This window comes from Mustela putorius, unplaced genomic scaffold (genome assembly GCF_011764305.1).
Source record: "Mustela putorius furo isolate JIRA1106 unplaced genomic scaffold, ASM1176430v1.1 tig00004053_pilon_pilon_pilon, whole genome shotgun sequence".
Classification (NCBI taxonomy): domain Eukaryota; kingdom Metazoa; phylum Chordata; class Mammalia; order Carnivora; family Mustelidae; genus Mustela; species Mustela putorius.
Window position 1 is genome coordinate 2,024,438 of NW_025422186.1, and position 20,833 is coordinate 2,045,270.

Sequence of the window (20,833 nt, forward strand, 5' to 3'; positions counted from 1 at the left end):
CATTCATCCTTTAATGAACACTTAGGTTATTTCCATGACTTGGCTACTGTAAATAATGCTGCTATGAACATGGGGGTGCAGATACCTTTTTAGTTAGTGTTCTTATTTCCTTTAGCTATATTCCCAGAAGTGGAATTGGTGGATGATATGGTAGTTCTATTTTTAATTTTTTGAGGAACTTTGTATTTTCCATAATGACTGCACCAATTTGCATTCCCATCAATAGTTTATAATGGTTCCCTTTTCTCAATATCTATGCTAGCATTTGTTATCTCTTGTCTTTTTGATGATGGCCATTTTAACAAGTATGAGGTGATATGTCACTGTGGTTTTAATTTGCATTTCCCTAATGCCTACTAATGTTGAGCATTGTTTTCATGTAACTGTATGTATGTCTTCTTTGAAAAAATATTCAGATTCATTGCCGATTGTTTAGTTGGTTGGTTTATTTGTGTTAGCTACTGAGTTGTATGAAGTCTTTATTTTTTTAGTTTAATTTAATTTAAAATTTTTAATTCCAGTATAGCTAACATACAGCGTTACATTATTTTGAGGTGTATGATATAGTGATTCAACAATTCTATACATTATTTTACATTATTCAGTTCTCTGTATAAGTTTGTATATTTTGGATATTAACCCCTTATCAGATACACGGTTTGCATATAATTTTTTCCATTCCATAGGTTGTCTTTTTACTCTATTGATGGTTTCTTTTGCTGTGCAGAAGCTTTTTAGTTTGATGTAGTCCCACATGTTTATTTTTTATTTTGTTTCTTGTGACTTAGCCTTCATATCCAAAAAATCATCATGAAGACCCATGTCATGGAGCCTTAAGTTTTCTTCTAGGACTTTCATTTAAGTCTTTAATCCATTTCAAGTTAATTTTTGTGAGTGGTGTAAGATAAAGGTCCAGTTTCATTTTTTTACATATGAATATCCAATTGCCACAACACTGTTTATTGAAGAGACTCTCTTTTCTCCATTGAATAGTCTTGGTTCTCTTGTCAAATATTAGTTGACTGTGCTTGCTTGGATTTATTTCTGGGATCTTGATTCTCTTCCATTGGTCCATTTGTTTGTTTTTATGGCAGTACCACACTGTTTTGATGACTATAACTTTAAATCAGAAAATAAAGTCTTTAGCTTTATTTTTCTTTCTTAGGATTTCTGTGGTTTGGGGGGTATTTTGTGGTTCCATATAAATTTTAGGAGTGTTGTTATACCTATGTAAAAATGCCACTGAACACTTGATAGAAATTGCATTGAATCTATAGATGGCTTTTGGTACTATTGACATTTTAACAATATTAATTCTTCCATTCCATGAACACAGGATATCTTTCCATTTATTTGTGTCTTTTTGATTTCTTTCATCAATGTCTTGTAGTTTTCAGAGTAGAGATCTTTCACCTCCTTGGTTGAATTTGTTTCTAAGTATTTTATAGTTTCTAATGCTATTGTCAATAGGGTCAATTTCTTTCACTTTAAGAAATTTTGTTGTTAGTATATAGAAATGCTACTGATTTTTGTAGTTAATTTTGTATCCTGCAACTGTACTGAATTCATTGATTAGATCTAACATATATTAGATCTAACATATATATAATTATATATATATATATATGGAAAATCCTTATGTATATGGAAAAAACCCTATGTATATGGAAAAAACATATATATATATATATATATATATATATATATATATAATCTGCAAATAGAGACAATGTTACTTCTACTTCTTCCTTTCATATTGTGATACTTTTTATTTCTTTTTTTTTTAAGATTTTATTTATTTGACAGAAAGAGATCACAAGTAGGCAGAGAGGCAAGCAGAGAGAGAGAGAGGAGGAAGCAGGCTCCCTGCCAAGCAGAGAGCCCGACGCGGGACTCGATCCCAGGACCCTGAGATCATGACCTGAGCTGAAGGCAGAGGTTTAACCCACTGAGCCAACCAGGTGCCCCTATTTCTTTTTTTTAAGATTTTATTTGTTATTTATTTGACAGAGATAGATCACAAGTAGGCAAAGAGAGAGAGAGAGAAGCAGGCTCCCCAGTGAGCAGAGAGACCAATGCAGGACTCAGTCCCAGGAACCCGAGATCATGACCTGAGCCAAAGGCAGTGGCTTAACCCACTGAGCCACCCAGGTGCCCTTTTAATTTCTTTTTCTTGGCTGATTGCTCTAGCAAGGACTTCCCGTACCATGTTGTATAGGATTGGTGAGAGTGAGCACCTTTGTCTTATACCTGATCTTAGAGGAGAAGCTTTCAAACTTTCAACATTGAGAATGAATTAGCTGTGATCTTGTCACATATGACCCTTTTTACGTTGAGATATGTTACTTCCATGACTAATTTGAAAAAGTTTTACATGAATGGATGTTGAATTTTGTCAAATGCTTTTTCTTTATCTACTGAGATGATCTTACGATTTTTACTCGATTAATGTGATTGTTTAATTTGCATTTGTTGCATCTTAGGGATAACTCCAAGTTGATCATGGTAAATGTTTCATTTAATGTGTGTTGAATTCAGTTTGCTAGTATTTTGTTGAGAACTTTTGCATCTATATTCATTAGGGATATAGACCTGTAATTGGTTTGTTTGTTTTGTTTCTTGTTGTTGTTTTGTTGTTGTTGTTTTTCTAGTAGTTGCCTCTTCTGGTTTTGGAATCAGGATAATGTTGGCTTTATAAAATGAATTTGAGAAAGTTTCCTCCCCTTTGATTTTTTGCAAAAGTTTGAGAAGATTTGGTGTTAATTCTTCTTTAAATGTTTGTAAAATTCACCAGTGAAGCCATCTGAACCTGGGATTTTCTTTGTTGGCAGATTTCTTATTACTGATTCAATCTCTTTACTAATAATTGGCTTATTCGGATTTTCTATTTCTCCCTGATTCAGTCTTGGTAAGTTTCATATTTCTAAGATTTTTTTTTCATTTCTTCTAGGTTTTCTAGTTTTTTAACATATATTTGTCCATAGTATTCTCTTATGATCCACTGTATGTCTGTGGTATCAGTTATGATGTGTCCTTTTTCTTTTTTTTATTATTATATTATGTTAGTCACCATACAATACGTCATTATTTTTTGATGTAGTGTTCCATGGTTCATTCTGTATAACACCCAGTGCTCCATGTAATATGTGCCCTCCTTAAAACCCATCACCAGCCTAACCCATGCTCCCACTCCCCTCTCCTCTAAAACCCTCAAATTTTTTCCTGGAATCCACAGCCTCTCATGTTTTTTGTCCCTCTCCAATCCCCTCCTTCATTTTTCTCTACCTTCTCCTAATGTCCTCCATGCTATTCCTTATGTTCCACAAGCAAGTGAAACCATATGATAATTGCCTTTCTCTGCTTGACTTATTTCACTCAGCATTATCTCCAGCTCCATCAATGTTGATGCAAAAGTTGGGTATTCATCCTTTCTGATGGCTGAGTAATATTCCATTTTATATATGAACCACATCTTCCTTATCCCATTAACCTGTTGAAAGGCATCTCGGTCCTTCCACAGTTTGGCTATTGTGGACATTGCTGCTCTGAACATTGAGGTGCACGTGACCCTTCTTTTCACTACATCTGTATATTTGGGGTAAATACCCAGGGGTGCAATTGCTGGGTCATAAGGTAGCTCTATTTTTAACATCTTGAGGAACCTCCACACTGTTTTCCAGAGTGACCATACCAATTTGCATTCCCACCAACAGTGTAAGAGTGTTCCCCTTTCTCCACAACCTTTCCAACATTTGTTGTTTCTTGCCTTGTCAATGTTTCCTTTTTCATTTATGATTTTTTGATTTGGGTTATCTCTCTTTTTACCTTGGTTAGTCTAGTTAAAAGTTTGTCAATTTTATTTACCTTTTCAAATACCAGCTCTTAGTTTGTTTAATCTTCTGTATTGTTTTTGTTCTCTATTTTATTTATTTCTGCTCTAATCCTTATTATTTTCATTCTTCTCTTAACTTTAGGCTCAGTTTGTTCTTTTTTGAGTTCCTTAACAGATAGAGTTAGGTTGTTGGGGGTGGGCTCTTTCTTCTTACTGTAGGTGTTGATGCTCTTAACTTCCCCCTTGGAACTGCTTTTGCTGCATCCCATAAATTCTGGTATGTTGTATCTCCATTTTCATTTGTCTCAAGAAACTTTTTTATTTCCCCTTTAATTTCTTTTTTGGTCCATTGGTTTTTCAGAGGAGTGTTTTTTAATTTTCATGTGTTCAGAAATTTTCTAGTTTTCCTCTTGCTGTTATTGATTTCTAGTTTTGTGCCATTGTGGTCAGAGAAGATACTTGATATGATTTCTATCTTTTTGAATTTACTAAGACTTGTTTGTTTTGTGGCCTAATGTATGGTCTGTCAAAGATAATGTCCCATGTACATTCTGTTGTTTCTTTAAGATTTTTATTTTTTTTTGACAGAGATCACAAGCAGATGGAGAGGCAGGCAGAGAGAGAGAGAGAGAGAGAGAGGGCGAAGCAGGCTCCCTGCCGAGCAGAGAGCCCCATGCGGGACTCTATCCCAGGACCCTGAGATCACGACCTGAGCCGAAGGCAGTGGCCCAACCCACAGAGCCACCCAGGTGCCCCTGTTGTTTCTTTATAGAATGTTTCCTATAGATCTGTTAGGCCCATATGTTCTATAGTGTGTACAAATCCACTGGTTCCTTATTAATTCTTTGTCTGAATGATCAATCCATCGTTGGGAGTGTGGTATTAGTCTCCAACTATTATTGTTTTAATGTTTGTTTCTCCTTTTAGTTCTGTTAGATTTTGCTTTATATATTTAGGTGCTCCAATGTTGGGTTCATAAATATTTATAATTGTTTTATGTTCTTAATGTATTAACCCCTTTTTAATGGCCTTAAAAAGGGCCTTCTTTCCTCTTTGTATTTATTTTTAAGTTTAAATTCCATTTCTTCTGATATATCTACCTCTGTTTTGATTTTGTTGTTGTTGTTACCATTTTCTTGAAATGATTTTTCTCATCCCTTCACTCTATGTGAGTCTTTAAGGCAAAGGTGAGTTTCTTGGCGGCAACACTACTTTATCTCTTTTAAAAAAAAATCTATTCAGCTTTTCTATGTCTTTCAATTGAAGGTTCTCTTTTATTTTTATTTTTTTTATTTTTAAAGATTTTTATTTATTTATTTATTTGAGAGAGAGAGAGAGAGAACATGAGAGAAGAGAGGAGAGCCAGAGAAACAGACTCCCTGCTGAGCAGGGAGCCCAATATGGAACTCAATCCCATGACTCCAGGATCACGACCTGAGCTGAAGGCAGTTGCCCAACCGACTAAGCCACCCAGGCGCCCCCCTGTCTTTTTTAATGTTTTGATGTCTTTTGGTGTTAGCATGCTTTGACTTCTTTATCATTTTCTTTTGTGCAATTTCTATAGGTTTTTCCCTTGTAGTTATCATGAGGCTTACATGAAATATCTTAAAATTATAACACCCTATTTTAAGCTGATAACAACTTAACTTTAATAGAACTTCTAAACTTTATACTTTCACTTCTCTTCCCCTCACATTTTTGGTTATTGGTGGTGAAAGTTATACATTTTTATACTGTGTAACTAGTAACAGATTATTATAGTTATAGTTATTTTTGCTACACTCATTTTTTAACTTTTAAAGTACAGTTTAAGTGAATTATTCACTACCATTACCAAATTGCAGAATCTACCCTAAGATGTACATTTCAAATAGCATTTGATAATAATAATCTTTTTTTTTTTAAAGCTGAAAGTTTACTCATTTAATTTTAGGCCTTTAAAAAAGATCTTTATGTCAAATCCACCATATTAAAGCAGTCAGGACAAAATGTTTCTGGTGTCCAAATGGATGCATCAAAGCAACCAGGTCAAAATGTCAAGTACCTGTGTATGCATGTGTGTGTGTGAGAGAGAGAAAGAGAGAGCACTCCTCTGTGTGAATAAATAAGGATCACTGGCTACGTGTTTCCTTTTATGAACCCTTGGGGCAGCCCAAGTACCTGAAGGCCTGGGGGCCTTGTTTGGTGTACATAGTGTGTGCCCATGTGGACAAAGTTGCCTGTCACCATTGTCCACAGAAACAGTCTGTCAGATTGTTTCCATCTGTGATCTTGAATTCGCATTTTATTTATTTATTTATTTAAATTTTTTCAATTTATTTATTTTCAGAAAAACAGTATTCATTATTTTTTCACCACACCCAGTGTTCCATGCAATCCGTGCCCTCTATAATACCCACCACCTGGTACCCCAACCTCCCACCTCCCCGCCACTTCAAACCCCTCAGATTGTTTTTCAGAGTCCATAGTCTCTCATGATTCACCTCCTCTTCCAATTTACCCCAACTCCCTTCTCCTCTCTAACAACCCTTGTCCTGCATGATATTTGTTATGCTCCACAAATAAGTGAAATCATATGATAATTGACTCTCTCTGCTTGACTTATTTCACTCAGCATAATCTCTTCCAGTCCCGTCCATGTTGCTACAAAAGTTGGGTATTCATCCTTTCTGATGGAGGCATAATACTCCATAGTGTATATGGACCACATCTTCCTTATCCATTCGTCCGTTGAAGGGCATCTTGGTTCTTTCCATAGTTTGGCGACTGTGGCCATTTGACTGGGATGAGGAGGTAGGGCTGATCCATGGGGCGAATAGCTGCTCTTTACACCGCCCCCCTTTCCGACTCTTTTATTGCTTCTACCAGGCCAGCCAGCCTTCCCAAGAAAGTACCTCTAGTTGAAAGTCTTAAAATGCCTCATAAAAGAGAAGGAAGCTTGATGCCAGGTCGCTAAGGCTGCAAATCCCATTAGGGAGAAATGAAATTGAGGAGTATGAGCCTTGTGAGATTTCAGCCTTTTAAGGTTTTAAGGCAGAAATAGGCCAGGAACCCAGCTTTTGTAAGTGCCAGCACACTGGTATCCTTGGCAGTCTGAAGGAATTGGGACTAGAGGGAGGTGACTAGGGCAGACAGACTTACAGTGAGACTAGGCTGACTGAGGGGGCTCAGTATTAGTCTGTGAGCAAGTTTCAAGTCACATGGAATGAGCCCAATTCAAAGATGATACAAGCTTCAGTGCTATCTGTCATCCCTTCTGCGCCATTGCTATGGATGGGACTCTCAGTTCTTTTGCCTGGGTGATTGCAGTGGTCTCTTCTGATCTCCCTGCAGTTCTTCTCACCCTCTCCAGTCCATGACCCACTCAGTGTCCAGAATGAGCTTTCTAAAACAGGCTCAATCTCATCATTCCCAGACTGAAACCCTCTGCTCATTCCCTAATGTCTATAGCAACATTTCTCAAACTCCTTGGCCAGGGATGATCACTGGGACTTGTGACAAAAGGAGATCCAAAGTTAAATAAGTTAAGAAGACGCTGGGTTCAACAAAGTAAAGCAAGTATCTTTATTGTAGAACAGATCAGCACCTGTACTATGATAATGTATACTGAGGCTCGCCAAAACCCTCTCTACTATTTTTCCCACAGGACATTGTGTTCAGCAGAACACAGTTTGGGAAACACTTTCTTGACAGGTCTCTGGGACCTGGTTCCTGCCTGCACCTCCAGCTCCCTTGTGTTCACTAATGCTGTTCCCTCAACTCAGATGCCTTCTTCGGCCCTTCTACTGCCTGACTAATTCCTACTTACCTTTGAGGACTCTTATACTTGTGCCTCCTCCAGGAAACCCACCATGGTTACCCCCACCCACTACACATCACTCACTTTCCCAGCTGTGCTTATCTCTGCCTTGTCAGTAATCGCCATGTATTGAAATGATTTCTATATTTGTCTCCTGCATGAGATTTTTAGCTCCTTGTAGATAGGGTTTCAGCTTTATTCTACTCTGCCCCCAGAGCCCAGCATAGGGCCTGTCAGTTCTCAGTGAATGCTGGATAGAAAGATGGGACAGAAAGAACAGCAGAGAAGGAGAAAGAAATTTTAAGAAAGAGAAAGATAGAAAGAAAAAGGGAATGGGGGAGTAACAGCAAGTACAGTTAGCCCTGGCACAACATGGGTTTGAACTGCATGGGTCCACTTATATGTGGATTTTTTTAAAAGATTTTATTTATGAGAGAGAGAGAGAGAGATTGAGAGAATGAGTGGGAGAGGGACAGAAGAGACACAGATTCCTTGCTGAGCAGGGAACCTAACACAGGACTTGATCCCAGAACGCTGGGATCATGACCTGAGCTGAAGGCAGATTCTTAACAGACTGAGCTACCCAGAAGCCCCACATGTGGATTTTTTTTTACAGTACAATACTGTGAATGTATTTTCTCTTCCTTATGATTTTTAATGACCTTTTCTTTTCACTTGTTTACTTTATTGTAAGAATACAGTTTATAGTATATAATACAAACTTACAAAACATGTTAATGAACTATTTATGTTATCAGGAAGGCTTCCACTCAACAGTAGGTTATTGGTAAAATTTGGGGGGAGTCAAAATTTACACAGGAATTTTTGACTAGTTGGGAGATCGATGCCCTAATCCCCATATGTTCAAGTGTCAACTATACAGAAGTTTCTGTTAGGAAGCCTTCAGAATACTCCAGGTTCTGTTTCAAGCTAATGGACTTGAAATTTAACAGCAGACATTACATAAGATACTTAATGCTGCTTTAGTAAGAATGGATGATATTTAGTAAGAATAGCTTATCGGCATCCAGTGATACTATAGCCCACACACAGCAGCATGGCCGATACATTGGGCAAGTCGGTCCTACTAATTCAGCAGTGATCACTAATTTGAAAAAAAAAAAATGTCTACTGAAATGCTCAGGAAGGTCATCCCCCTGGTCAGGTAGCCCCCACTTGGCTGAAAGGCAGCATGTGTCAGTGTCAGGTTCTACTCCACTGGGGCCCTGCCCTCAAGCTACTGTAGTGCCTCAGTGGGAGGAAGGGCCTGAGGATTCCCCCATCTCCACAGAAGGGCACTGGGGCATCCTGGCCTCCACACAGGTGATGCATCTCTTGCTTCTCTGGGTCCATTTCCCTCTCCTTCCTTCTGAGGCTCAGACTTTGGAAGTGAGGAAAAGAAGGACACTAGAAAGTCCAAAGGTAGGGTTTCAGTGAACTTCCCTGTGGGCAGAGCCCTGGCCTTCCTAGAACCTGATATAAAATAAGCAACCAAGAAGGATGCGTGGGTGGCTCAGTTGGTTAAGCATCTGCCTTCGGCTCAGGTCATGATCCCAGGGTCCTGGCATTGATCCCCACATTGGGCTCCTTGCTCAGTGGAGAGTCTGCTTCTCCTTCTCCCTCTGCCTGCCCTTCCCCCTGTTTGTTCTCTCTGTGTGTCAAATAAATAACATCTTTAAAACAAAAAAAAAGTACCCAAGGAATCTTTGTTAAATAATTGAATGTAGGCCAAGAGATGTGAGCTTGGGGGCTGGAATGAAAACCTCACTCTTTCCAAAAGTAACTCTCTGAGGTGGCTGCAAAGCCTGAGTTTCCACCCTTGGGGTTGAAGCATTGTTTTTGTTTTTTTTGTTGTTGTTGTTGTTGTTTTTAGTTTAATAAAGAAAAAGTTTAATTTGTAATAGTGATCTAAATATAAACTTTATGGATCCGGGCCATGTTGCAATGTTAAGTTCATATTTTGTCCTCGAGACATTAGAGTATAGTGAAAGTATCTGCTACATCTGTGGAGGAAGGCTGTGAAGTGTGTAAACCTGGTGATTCACAGACCTGTACCCCTGGGGAAGCATTGTGTTTTGAGAGGACTCATTTGAAATGCAAACATATTACCAAAGAGGGGAAACCAGTATTTAGTCCCATCGTATCTACTTATCAATTTGCCCTAGATCTGTTCATTGATCAAACACAGGGGACATACAAAGTGGCAGTCCTGTATCAAGTGGGCATAGTCCTTGCTCTGTGGGACTCACAACCCATGTTGAAGATGCTTCCACCTGGGCACCAACCCAACTGAAGAAGGATAGGGTTTCCCAACTTCACTTGAAGGGTTTCACTGCTAATTCATTCAGTGCTTGTTCACTGAGTGTGTACTAGCTATTGTCCTGATTCTGGTGATAAAGAAGAGACCTAACCTATTGAACATCTCTGTCCTTAGTGGGGCTTCTGCTGAGTGGGGAAGGACAGACAATATATGAAATTCATCAATGACATAGTATGTCAGAAAAGTAAAGCAGAAAAATTACATAGAGAGTATTGGGCCAAGGATGGGGGTATACAATTCCATCTCAAATAAGTGGTCACAAAAAGCTTTACTGACATCTGAGTAAGAACTCTAAGGAGGTAAGATAGAAAAGTATGCTGATTATCTGGGGATATAAGGACACCAATGTAAGGACACCAAGGCAGGAGTAGGCCTGACAGGGGAGATCAAGGAGGTCAGTGTAGCCAGTGCAAATAAAATGAGGGGGAAGTAATAGAATATGTGGTTAGAGAGGTAACAAGGGGCAAACTTGGGCAGGGCCTTGTAGACCATCGCAAAGACTTGAGCAAATCAGAAGCCATTGGAATTTTAAGCAAAGGGTCTTTCTGGTTTCTATATTGAGACTGAATTGTAGGAGGCTAGGGTGGAAATAGGAAGGCCAGTTGAGAGGCTCCTGCAATCACCCAGGGGAGAGATGATATTAACAAGGACTAGGGTGGGGTCAGTGGGTGTGGTAGGCAGCGGGAAGTTTCTGGGTGGATTTTGAAAAGAGAACCAACAGAACCTAGATTGAATGTGGGGCATGCAAGAAAGAGAAGCTTTTGGCTGAAGCAACTGGAAAGATGGAGCTGCTATTTATTGCTAGTTGCTGCAAATAATCAAACCAATTTTCAGGGCATGGTGAAGGTAGACCAAGTTCCTGCAAAGCCCATTTACCCTCCTCAGTGCAGGCCCCCACTGCAGGTCCTGCTTGACTTAGGGAAGCCCCTCGTATTTTGCTAGAAGAAAGGGAATGAGATATCTGGCAGGCCCGGATAGAAATGCGGGAATCTGGGAGAGTCAGTGGGCCCAGGGATAACACATTGGGGATCTGGTTCTTCCCTTGAGCCCTGGGCTTCTCTGGGGCACAAGAGCATTTGATATCATAAGGTACCGTAGCACCTTTCTTTTGTCTAACATTTTCCTTTAGACAACTGAATCCACTCTATCACTCCCAAGGCTTTCAAAGGTTTGTCAGAACTGAGAAAGCTTTGAGTGCCAGGTTTCCTGGTTGGAGCTTAGTGGTTAGGGAGTACGGATGGGATTGAGATTTTGGGAGCTAGAGAAAGATGGAAATGTTCAACGGTTTGGCTGGGTAATAGGGGAGATTAGGAGCCCAGTCCAGAGAGAAACTTGAGTTTGAGGTGGCCTCGGAATGTTTGGAGCCTATGTCAACTGGCCACTGGTTATTAGCCTTTAGCAGAGGTGAAAAGAAAGGGAAGTGTGTTCAGTCCCCAGTTATAAGTGACCTTGTACCCAAAGATTACACTTGTCTCTGATCCTAAGGATCAGGTCTGAAGGGACATCTGTTACTGCTTTCTGTCCCAGACCTTACCAAGTTCTTCCTTAACAAAAGTGACCAAAACTTTAGTCTTCATTCTTGGTCTAAAGACCGAGAGAACCATCACCACTCTCACTTGTTCCCTTGACAACTCTGGGCATTTTGTGAGCTGACTGACCCCTTTGGAGAAGTTGTTGTTGTAAGGAAGCAGTAATATACCTTGTAGGGCAAAAGTTACTTTTAAAAAAGTTAATCTTCCATGGGAAGACTCACCAGAGAAAAAGGTCTGTGTCTTTCATGGCCAACTAGGAATTTACCATGTATTTCTCACTTACATTAGATTTACTCTTTGATGCTTGTTGTTTTACTCAAGCCAGTCCTCCTTGACCCATGAGTACACCCACTGCCCAGGTAAGCCCCATGCCCAGTCCTGCCTTTGTCCTTGACTCAGCTCTTTTGGGACCCCTATGGTACCCCCTTCCTTGCTCTTTAGGACCTTTCCCTGAAGTGTCTGTGAGTGGCTTCGTATGAGAGTGAGAAGGAGAAGGGAGTCAAGAAAGGCTCAGTGAGTGTTGGGAAAGGCAGTCTTCTGTAGTCTTCCACCCCAACCCTGCCTCCACTGGGTCTTGGGCCTAGAACATTGTACTGGGCTTCTAGCCTTGTGAGGGACTATCTCTGCCTATTCTGGGCCTATTGCATACTCATGTGTTCTGCTTAAGCTCCCCCCATTAGTGGCTCTCAGGCATGTACTCAGCTTTCTGTATTTCAAACCCCACAGTGGGTAAGACCGCACTTTCTCCTTGCCTTTTTTTTTTTTAAAGATTTTTATTTTTATTTTTTATTTGAGAGAGAGAGTGAGAGAGAGCACAAGCAGGGTGAGGAGCAGAGGGAGAAGCATTCTCCCCACTGAGCAGGAAGCCCGGTGTTGGACTCGATCCCAGGACTCCAGGATCATGACCTGAGCCGAAGGTAGATGCTCAACCAACTGAGCCACCCAGGCACCCCTACACTTTCTCCTCTCTTGTGGTAAGAGTTATGCCACTTGAGCCTGGTGTGCATCTTGTCTATTCTCAATGACCTCAAATCATGTACTGGTTTCTTCCCTGGGTGGCACCTTTCACCTTGACTTCATAGCCTCAGCATCCCATGAACAGTAAGACAGTGAGACCAGTTCATGCCTTGGTTATGGGCAGTCATCCCTGGTGTTCGGATGAACTAGAACAAAGCAAGGCTGAGGGCCTGGCAAGGCCCACCCTTGGAAGGGGACTTAACCTCAAATGTTCAACAAATTTTTGGCTCCACCATCAGGGCAATTCCGGGACATTTTCCTGGAATTCAGGGAAAGGCTCATCAGAAACCACACCTCTGTCTGTACCCCATCTTTGACATAGGCCTCCTGCCTGGGCAGTGCCCCCCTGCTGTACCCACTTGCTGAGGCTTGCGTCTTGCAGGATGTTCAATAGCATTAACCTCACCCAGCTGCTCCTGGGTACATTTTGGAGCAGAGTTACTTGTAAGGAACTCAACTTTCTGTAAATTCTTAATCCTGTTCTCCTTTTTCCCCCACATTTGCTCCAGCGAGGGAGCAAAAAGTCTGGTAACTGTACGTGTGCACACATGAGCATGCATGTCTAGTAAACATGTCTGGGAGCATGTGTGTTTATGCGTAGACCTACCTTGCAACCAGGAGAGGGGCAGGAGCTTCTTCCCAGAGAACAGAAGCCCAGGAGTCCCCACCTTATCCCCTAGAAGAGGTGGGGGTATGGAAGACAGACCCTGGTTTAGGTCCTTAGACCATGTCTCCACTTAAACTGCGTGGGCTTGGAGGAAAGGCTGAGTGTGAGAGGGTCTTGCTCAAGGTCACATAGTTCAGAAGTCACAGAGCTGTGACAGAATCCATGCCTCCTGATTCTCAGAGCTGTGTTTTTCCTACTCCCCCAGAGCAGAGAAAAGAATCTTCATCCTGTCAGGTCCCATGGAGTGCCTATGAAGCTTGTAGGAACCCATGGACAGAACAATGCTTAGTTGGGTGTCAAAGGCCATGTACCTGTGAGAGGTGACTTTTTTTTTTTACATATAATGTGTTATTTGCTTCAGGGGCCCAGGTCTGTGAATTATCAGTCTTACACAATTCACAGCACTCACCATAGCACATACCCTCCACAATGTCCATCACTCAACCACCCTACCCCTCCCCTCCACCCCCCAGCAACCCTTAGTTTGCTTCCTGAAATTAAGAGTCTCTTATGGTTTGTCTTTCTCCCCAGTCCTATCTTGTTTCATTTTTTCCCTCCCTTCCCCCATAACCCCCCACCCTGCTTCTCAAATTCCTCATATCAGAGAGAACATAATTGTCTTTCTCTGATTGACTTATTTTGCTTAACATAGTACCATCTAGTTCTATCCATATCATTGCAAATGGCATGAGTTTGTTTTTTGATAGCTGCATAGTATTCTATTGTATATATATATACCACATCTTCTTTATCCATTCATTTGTTGATGGACATCTAGGTGCTTTTCATAGTTTGGCTATTGTGGACATTGCTGCTATAAACATTGGGGTGCACTTGCCCTTTTGAATCACTACAATTGTATCTTTAGGATAAATACCTAGTAGTGTGATTATTGGGTCATAAGGTAGCTCTATTTTCAACTTTTTGAGAAACCTCCATACTGTTTTCCAGAGTGGCTGCACCAGCTTGCATTCCCACCAACAATATAGGAGGGTTCCCCTTTCTCTAGGTCCTGACCAACATCTGTCATTTCCTGACTGGTTAATTTTAGGCATTCTGACTGGTGTGAGGTGGTATCTCACTGTGGTTTTGATTTGTATTTCCCTGATGCCAAGTGATGTGGAGCACTTTCTCGTGTGTCTGTTGGCCATCTGGATGTCTTCTTTGCAGAAATGTCTGTTCATGTCTTCTGCCCATTTCTTGATTGGATTATTTGTTCTTTGGGTGTTGAGTTTGGTAAGTTCTTTATAGATTTTGGATACTAGCCCTTTATCTGATATGTCATTTGTGAATATCTTCTCCCATTCTGTTGGTTGGCTGTTGATTTTGTTGACTGTTTCCTTTGCTATGCAAAACCTTCTGATCTTGATGAAGTCCCAAGAGTTCATCTTTGCTCTTGCTTCCCTTGCCTTTGGTGATGTTTCTAAGAAGAAGTTGCTGCAGCTGAGGTTGAAGAGGTTGTTGCCTGTGTTCTTGTGAGAGGTGACTCTTGGGCATTGTGTCTCCCTGGGTTTCTGGCAGAGTCCTGAGTCCCTGGTAAGCACTAAGTCCTGTCTACTTGCTTGTCACCTTCTAGCTTCCTGCTACACAATTCTCTCAGCTCCATGCCCACTTCATCTCTGTACCTAGAGACCCAAGCTGAACTGGCTGTGAGGGCCCCTGCTTCAGAGCTCTGGGAATAAGGTTGGGTGGTTTACAGTCAGCTCCCCACAGCCCTTCCTTTCATCTTCCTTTATCTTCTCAACCTTGATTTTCTGGATTTACAGTCTTCGGTACCAATGGCCTTGGCCAGTTAACCCCAATTGCAACTGGAAGGATTTGGTTTAGGCCAGCATTTCTCAATCTTGGTACTACTGACATTTTGGGTAGGGAGATTCTTTATTGTGGAGTCTGTCTTATGTCCTGAAAAGCAGCATCCTGAGCCTCTACATGGCATTTAGTGTGTGCCACTACCACATTTCTCCTCACTGTCCCCTAGCTGGGTTGACGAAAAACATTTCCAGACATTGTCCAATGTCCCCTGGGAAGAAAAAATGGTTTTCAGTTGAGAACCACTGGGTTAGGCTGAATGCAGCTACTCTGGTTCTGCCTCCCTTTCCTGGGAAGGCTGTGGTGTGGGTGGTGAACTAGACCAGCTCCAGTGTTTCCCATACCTCTCTGAGGCCCTCTTCCTGCCAAGTCCGTTGCCTGCTTGGGGCTAAAAGCCAGAGCTCCAGGAGCCAGAACTTGTGAGCTGGGCCCTGAGCATTCCCATCTATACAAGTTGGGAGTACTTGGAAGTAGACTGGGATGAGATCTGATAGGGTGGGAAGGGGACAGAGATTAGGGGAGGACACTGGGATTTGCCAGTGTATTAATAGTGAAATGGTGTTTGTTTGCAAGGCCAGCAACCCCTAGGGCAATGTGCCACTTTCCTTCTAGAGCCCAGCTGGGTCTTTTTAAGATCTTACCTCTCCTGCTAGGTGTTCATGATGGCTGAGCTTCATAACTCCTTGTTTTTCTCCTCTCTAGGCAATCTGTCATCACTATATGGTGCCTGGGCAAAGCCAGTGATGCCAGCGGTATTCCTGGGATCTACCCTCCAACTCCTCTACCCTGAGTGTTGTGTGACACTCTCAGTGGCCTGAGCACCTCCGAGTATCAGGGCTGTAGGGCCTTCTTTGTGCTGTAAGTGACTGTATTCTCCACACACACTTGTCTGTAAGACCTACCCTGCTTAACCAGCCCTCAGGCACCTTCACCTTTTCAGTCTTGTGGCCCTTGTGGTAGGACTAACCAAGGTTTTGAGTTGTTCCGCCAGAAGTTGTTGGAGGGAACTTGGCAAGTTAGAGCTATAGGAGGTCTTGACTGTAGGACCCTTGGAGAAACAAAGTCCAAATCACTGTGCAGATCAGAACCCTGAGGCCAAGAGAAGAGGGATAATGACTCAGTGGCTATATGGTCTCTAGAACTGATGCCTCTTGGGTCTCAGTTCATGACCTTTAACTTCTCTTTCCAGGAGTCTTAACTTCTCTTAGTCCAGGAGTTTCCTCTTTGGGTTTCCTGCTCCCCTTCTAACTTCACTTCACTATGCTGCCAGGTTTATCTTGCTTAGGCACAATTTTCATTACACTCCTCCACTGCTCAAAAACCTTCAAAGGCTCCCTGTGGCCTAGGCCCTAGGGAATTCAATTCAAAGTAGCTCTCTGGGGAGCCTCTTCTCCAGACCTATCTGCCTTCTCTCTCTGCTTCCACTGCTCTTACCTGCCAGCTCAGATCCTCAAGTTCACTAGGCGGGACCTGTGTTCTCCCACCTGCCAACTCTGGATCACACTCTTCTCTCCTCCATGGGATTTCCTCCTCCCATCCTCCCCAAATCACCCTCCTCTTCTATCTTCTCTTAAGTGCTACTTTAAAATGATGCTCCCCCAGCATGACTCCATTAGAATGCAATCTTGCCTCCTCTAAGCCCGCACCCCTTGGCATATCTCCCATGTCTCCTCTCACATTCCAGCACTCCCTGAGTCTCAGTTTCCCTGGCCTGAAAAATGAGTCTATAAACCTTCAGCACACGAGCCTCCTGTGGAATTCAGAGCAAAGCAGCCTATGTAGTGTGAAGGTGTTTGACAATGTTCTCCTGCTGCCCTTCATCACCATGCCATCCTCAGTGACCTAAGGCCTCCAATGGTGGTTCGTCTAGTTCAATGATGCTACCACACTGTGCACTGTCCTCCAGCTCTCCATCTTGTGGGAGGTTGGGGGCTGCACAGCCTTCTGAGAGGCTGGGCCTTTAAGCCTCAGAGTAGGAAGTAAGTTTGCCACTCTGGTGTAAATAATCAAATATGCAGCCTGACTCAAACCTGTGCCCACTGCTGTGCCCAACCACAGCTTTTCTTTGGTCTTTAGAGTCTGACAGCCCAAGCTTCAAATTCAGTTTCCTCCACTTGCTAGCTCTGTGACCTCAGGTAGTTCCCTTACCCTCTCAGGGCTGCAGGTGTTCTTGTCCATAAAGTGGGGCTATTAATCATAGGATTGTTGTGCAAGGGAATGAGCTCATGCATATAAAGGGCTCAACACCGCTTGGCATCATAATTGCACACTAAGCATCAGGAGAGGAAAGATGTGTAAACAGTGTAAACAGTGCTTGGCATATAGTAGGCATGGAATAAATGAATAAATAAATAATTAATAGCTACTCTAATGCTGATACCCACCTGAAGATCTTTCGGAAGCAAGTCAAGTACACTTTACCGGAGGCAGTAAGGAGACTGACCTGCACCCCCGGCCCCCAGACAAGTGAAACCATGAGAAATGGCACTCCTGCCTCACTCACTCTCCCTACCCACCTCACTGACTAATCTTTTCCTACCCACCCAACACTGAGTCATACAGACCCAATTTGTTCAAATGTAGCTCCCAGTACCAACTAGCTGAATGTAACATTGGCCAATCACCTTCCTTCACCTCGCTGAGCCTTAGTTTTTGCACCTCTAAAGTGGGGATCAAAATTATACCCACCTTCAGGGTTTTGTGAGTAATAAGAAAATAGGAATGTGTGCTATGTCAATCACATGGGAGAGAGGATGCTTTTCATTTCTGTGGTTCCTCCTCCTTTGCATAGGCCCTGGGTGGGCCCTGCCTCCCTTCTTACTACTCTGTCCCCTTGCCCCCAATCTCACCTTCCCCTTACCTCCCCTTCACCACCCCCCCACCCACATAAAGCTGTCACAGACCAGGACACAGCCATTTACTCTACATTTGTTTATGCCAACATTTTTTGGTGACCTGAACAAGGTGTCCATGGTGTCCATGGACAAGCTGTACCCACTGATTCAGCTGCTGATTCAGAAGAAAGAAGGCTGGGAACCCTGGGACCTCTGCCTCCCAGTCACGAGCCCTGAGCTATATTGCTCTCATTTGTCAGCAAAACACTTGTCCAAGGCCATAGAAGCCAGTTAGAGGCCCTGATAAAAACCTGCTTGCTTCCCTGAACTAGGAAGCGTAGCTGGGGGTAGTTAGAAAATGATAAGGGGCGTCTACACTCCAACAAGAGAGACAGGAAATGTCCCTACCAGTCGCACAAACTAGATCACCCGAAGTGTAGGGTCAGGCATCCAGCAGTCCAGGACTGAGTGCCTTGCTCCCCTGGAGTGGTGACATTTTAACTTTAATACAGGCTCCATGCTGCCCTCTGCCAGGACCACTTTATCGTTAGGCATATGTTAGGCCTGGCATTGAGGGCCCATGAAAATGTCTTCCTCTTCATTGATTTTAACATCAGAAGAGAAAGGGGGAATAATAATGGCATATGTGTAATGAACAGTGCAGCCCAAATAATGTTTACCTTTATACCAATGCAGTTGTAAAATAGAAGTTTAAGCATTGTTTATGGAGGAAAGGCCCAGGAAAGTCCACATGCAGCCCTGGACTCTGCTCAGTCCCAGGCCCTTCCCATTGGCTGAAGCACCACCCTCTTGTCTTAGAGTTACAGCAGCTGCCCAAGGTGACCCTAGGGCCCTCAGGAGCACTGCAGGGATCCAGGAGGCAGGGCAGAGCAAAGCAGGCCAACTCCCAGCAGGCTGTGAGGGTGGTCTTGGGGCAGAGGAGGGTAGTCTCTACCTCACTGTGCCTTCTACCATCCCTGGCCCTTTTCCCTCTCTCCTGGCCAGACTGCCCTTCAGCCAGCATTCCTCAAACACATTTCCTCCTTTGTTCAACAGCTCTCATACCTACCACTCCCAGTTCTCTCCCCACTGCCCCCCCTCCGCCCCCACCACACACACACTGAAGCTAGCAGTGGGAGGTGGGAGTGTCCTCTCCCTTTGCACTGGGCTCCAGTGGAAAGAACACAGGCTCAGGAATCTGGGCAGAAGTCCCCTTTCAGTCCCTTACTTGCTATGTGCTCCAGGGCATGTCTCCTTGCTTCTCAGACTCTGAAATCTCTACCTAGGAAAAGGGGGGGGGGTGCTAATACCTCACAGGAGACTTCTGAGGTTGAAAGGACATCCTGTAAGGGGAAAATGCTATAAAGTAGACACTCAGATCTGTATCCATGCATCCCTTCTTAGGCAGTGGAAGGGTTTGGTACAGTTCTCACCCACTCTACCATGCTTCTTTGGGCTCCAGTGCACTGCACACTCCGTGCCTCATGCTCTCTCATGTCTCCCTGCTGCTACACACAAATACGTAAATGCATTCAGCACACCCTCCCTAAGACCCTGTGTTGGACCCTGGGGCCACAGAGATGACTCTCACTTGGTTCCTGTCCTTGACGTCCTAGCCTAAGCAAAGAGACAGGCTTGTCCATTTGAGGTTTTGTGTGATGAAAAGTGCTGCTTGAGTCATCCACTCAAAAGGTACTTTGGGAGCTCAGAGGTGGGTTGGTTAGAAAAGGCTGGCTGAGGCTGGAAGGGTGTGAGATAAAGGAGAGCAAGCCAAAGAGAGGGAACCTTGTAGAGCGAAGGCTTGGAGTGAACAAGCCAACATAGTCAAAGGTGATGAAACACTCCATTTATGCCTGTCAATGTACTAGGCACTGTGCTAGGTGCCTGGGCTCCTCTCAACATTCATTTTGCAGATGAGAAAGCTGAGGCTCAGGGGGCGAAGCAGGCTTGCTCAAGATCATACTGCTAAGAAATGGCAGAGCCAGGATTTGAACCCACCTCTGTGTGTCTCCAGATGCCCTCCATCAAGCCTCCCTGTCTCTCTGGGCTGTATACCACGAAGGACTCAGAGATGAACCTCACTGCTATCCTGATCCCAGGGGCTCCCAGGTTAATGAGGGGCATGTGATTGGTACCCAAAGAACAATCATAAGAGGAGACATAAGTGAGACAGAAGCTTGGAAATAGATACAAAGGGCAATGATGACTTGGAAGAGGGAGTGAAGAAACCTTGCTGGAAGCTTCAGGGACAACTTCACAGTGGGGATTGCCAAACTGATAAAGCTTGGGAGTACTAGCTTTTTGTAATAATTGACCTAGGTTGCTAAGTAATCTGCACATCTCCCCATTTAATGTGTGGGCAAACTGGGCTCCCAAAAGATTAAATAACTTGCCCACAGTCCCACAGCTGCGAAGTGGCAGAGCTGAAACTTGAACCTGTGTCCTCCCAGTCCATGACAGTTCTATATCTGCTCATGGCAGAGGTAAGAAAAGGAGCATGTCAGGCATGTGGCAGAAGAAGGGAAGTGAAAAGAAGAAACTTGGTGGAAAAGTCAAGGCCACATCATGGGTCCTGAATGACAGGACCTGAAAAACATAGATGATACTTGACTTTTTGACTTTTGAATGATTCACCTGGTTCTAAATGTAGGTGAAAGGGGTGGGAGAAGAGAGAAGTGAGGTGAGTGCCTCGTGCTAATGTCTGGGGGGAAAGGCGTGCAATGTGAGTAGTGTGCCTTGGACATTGGTTAGAAGCTAGATGCAGGAGGCACAGTGGAGGTAGATCTGGCAGCATGTGGCTACCTCCCCTTTTAGACCCACATGATCCAGACCTATACTCCACTCTCCTTCTACCCTCCCCTTGCTCCTGCATGCCAGCCATGCTCACCCTCAGAAAATGCCAACTTTGCCTCCATCCCAGGCCCATTGCATTTGCTATTTCCTCTGCCCAGAGCTCCTCCCCTTCCTCTAACTTTGCGTAGCTGATTCCTTCTCCTTCCTCAGGTCTTAGCTTACATATCACC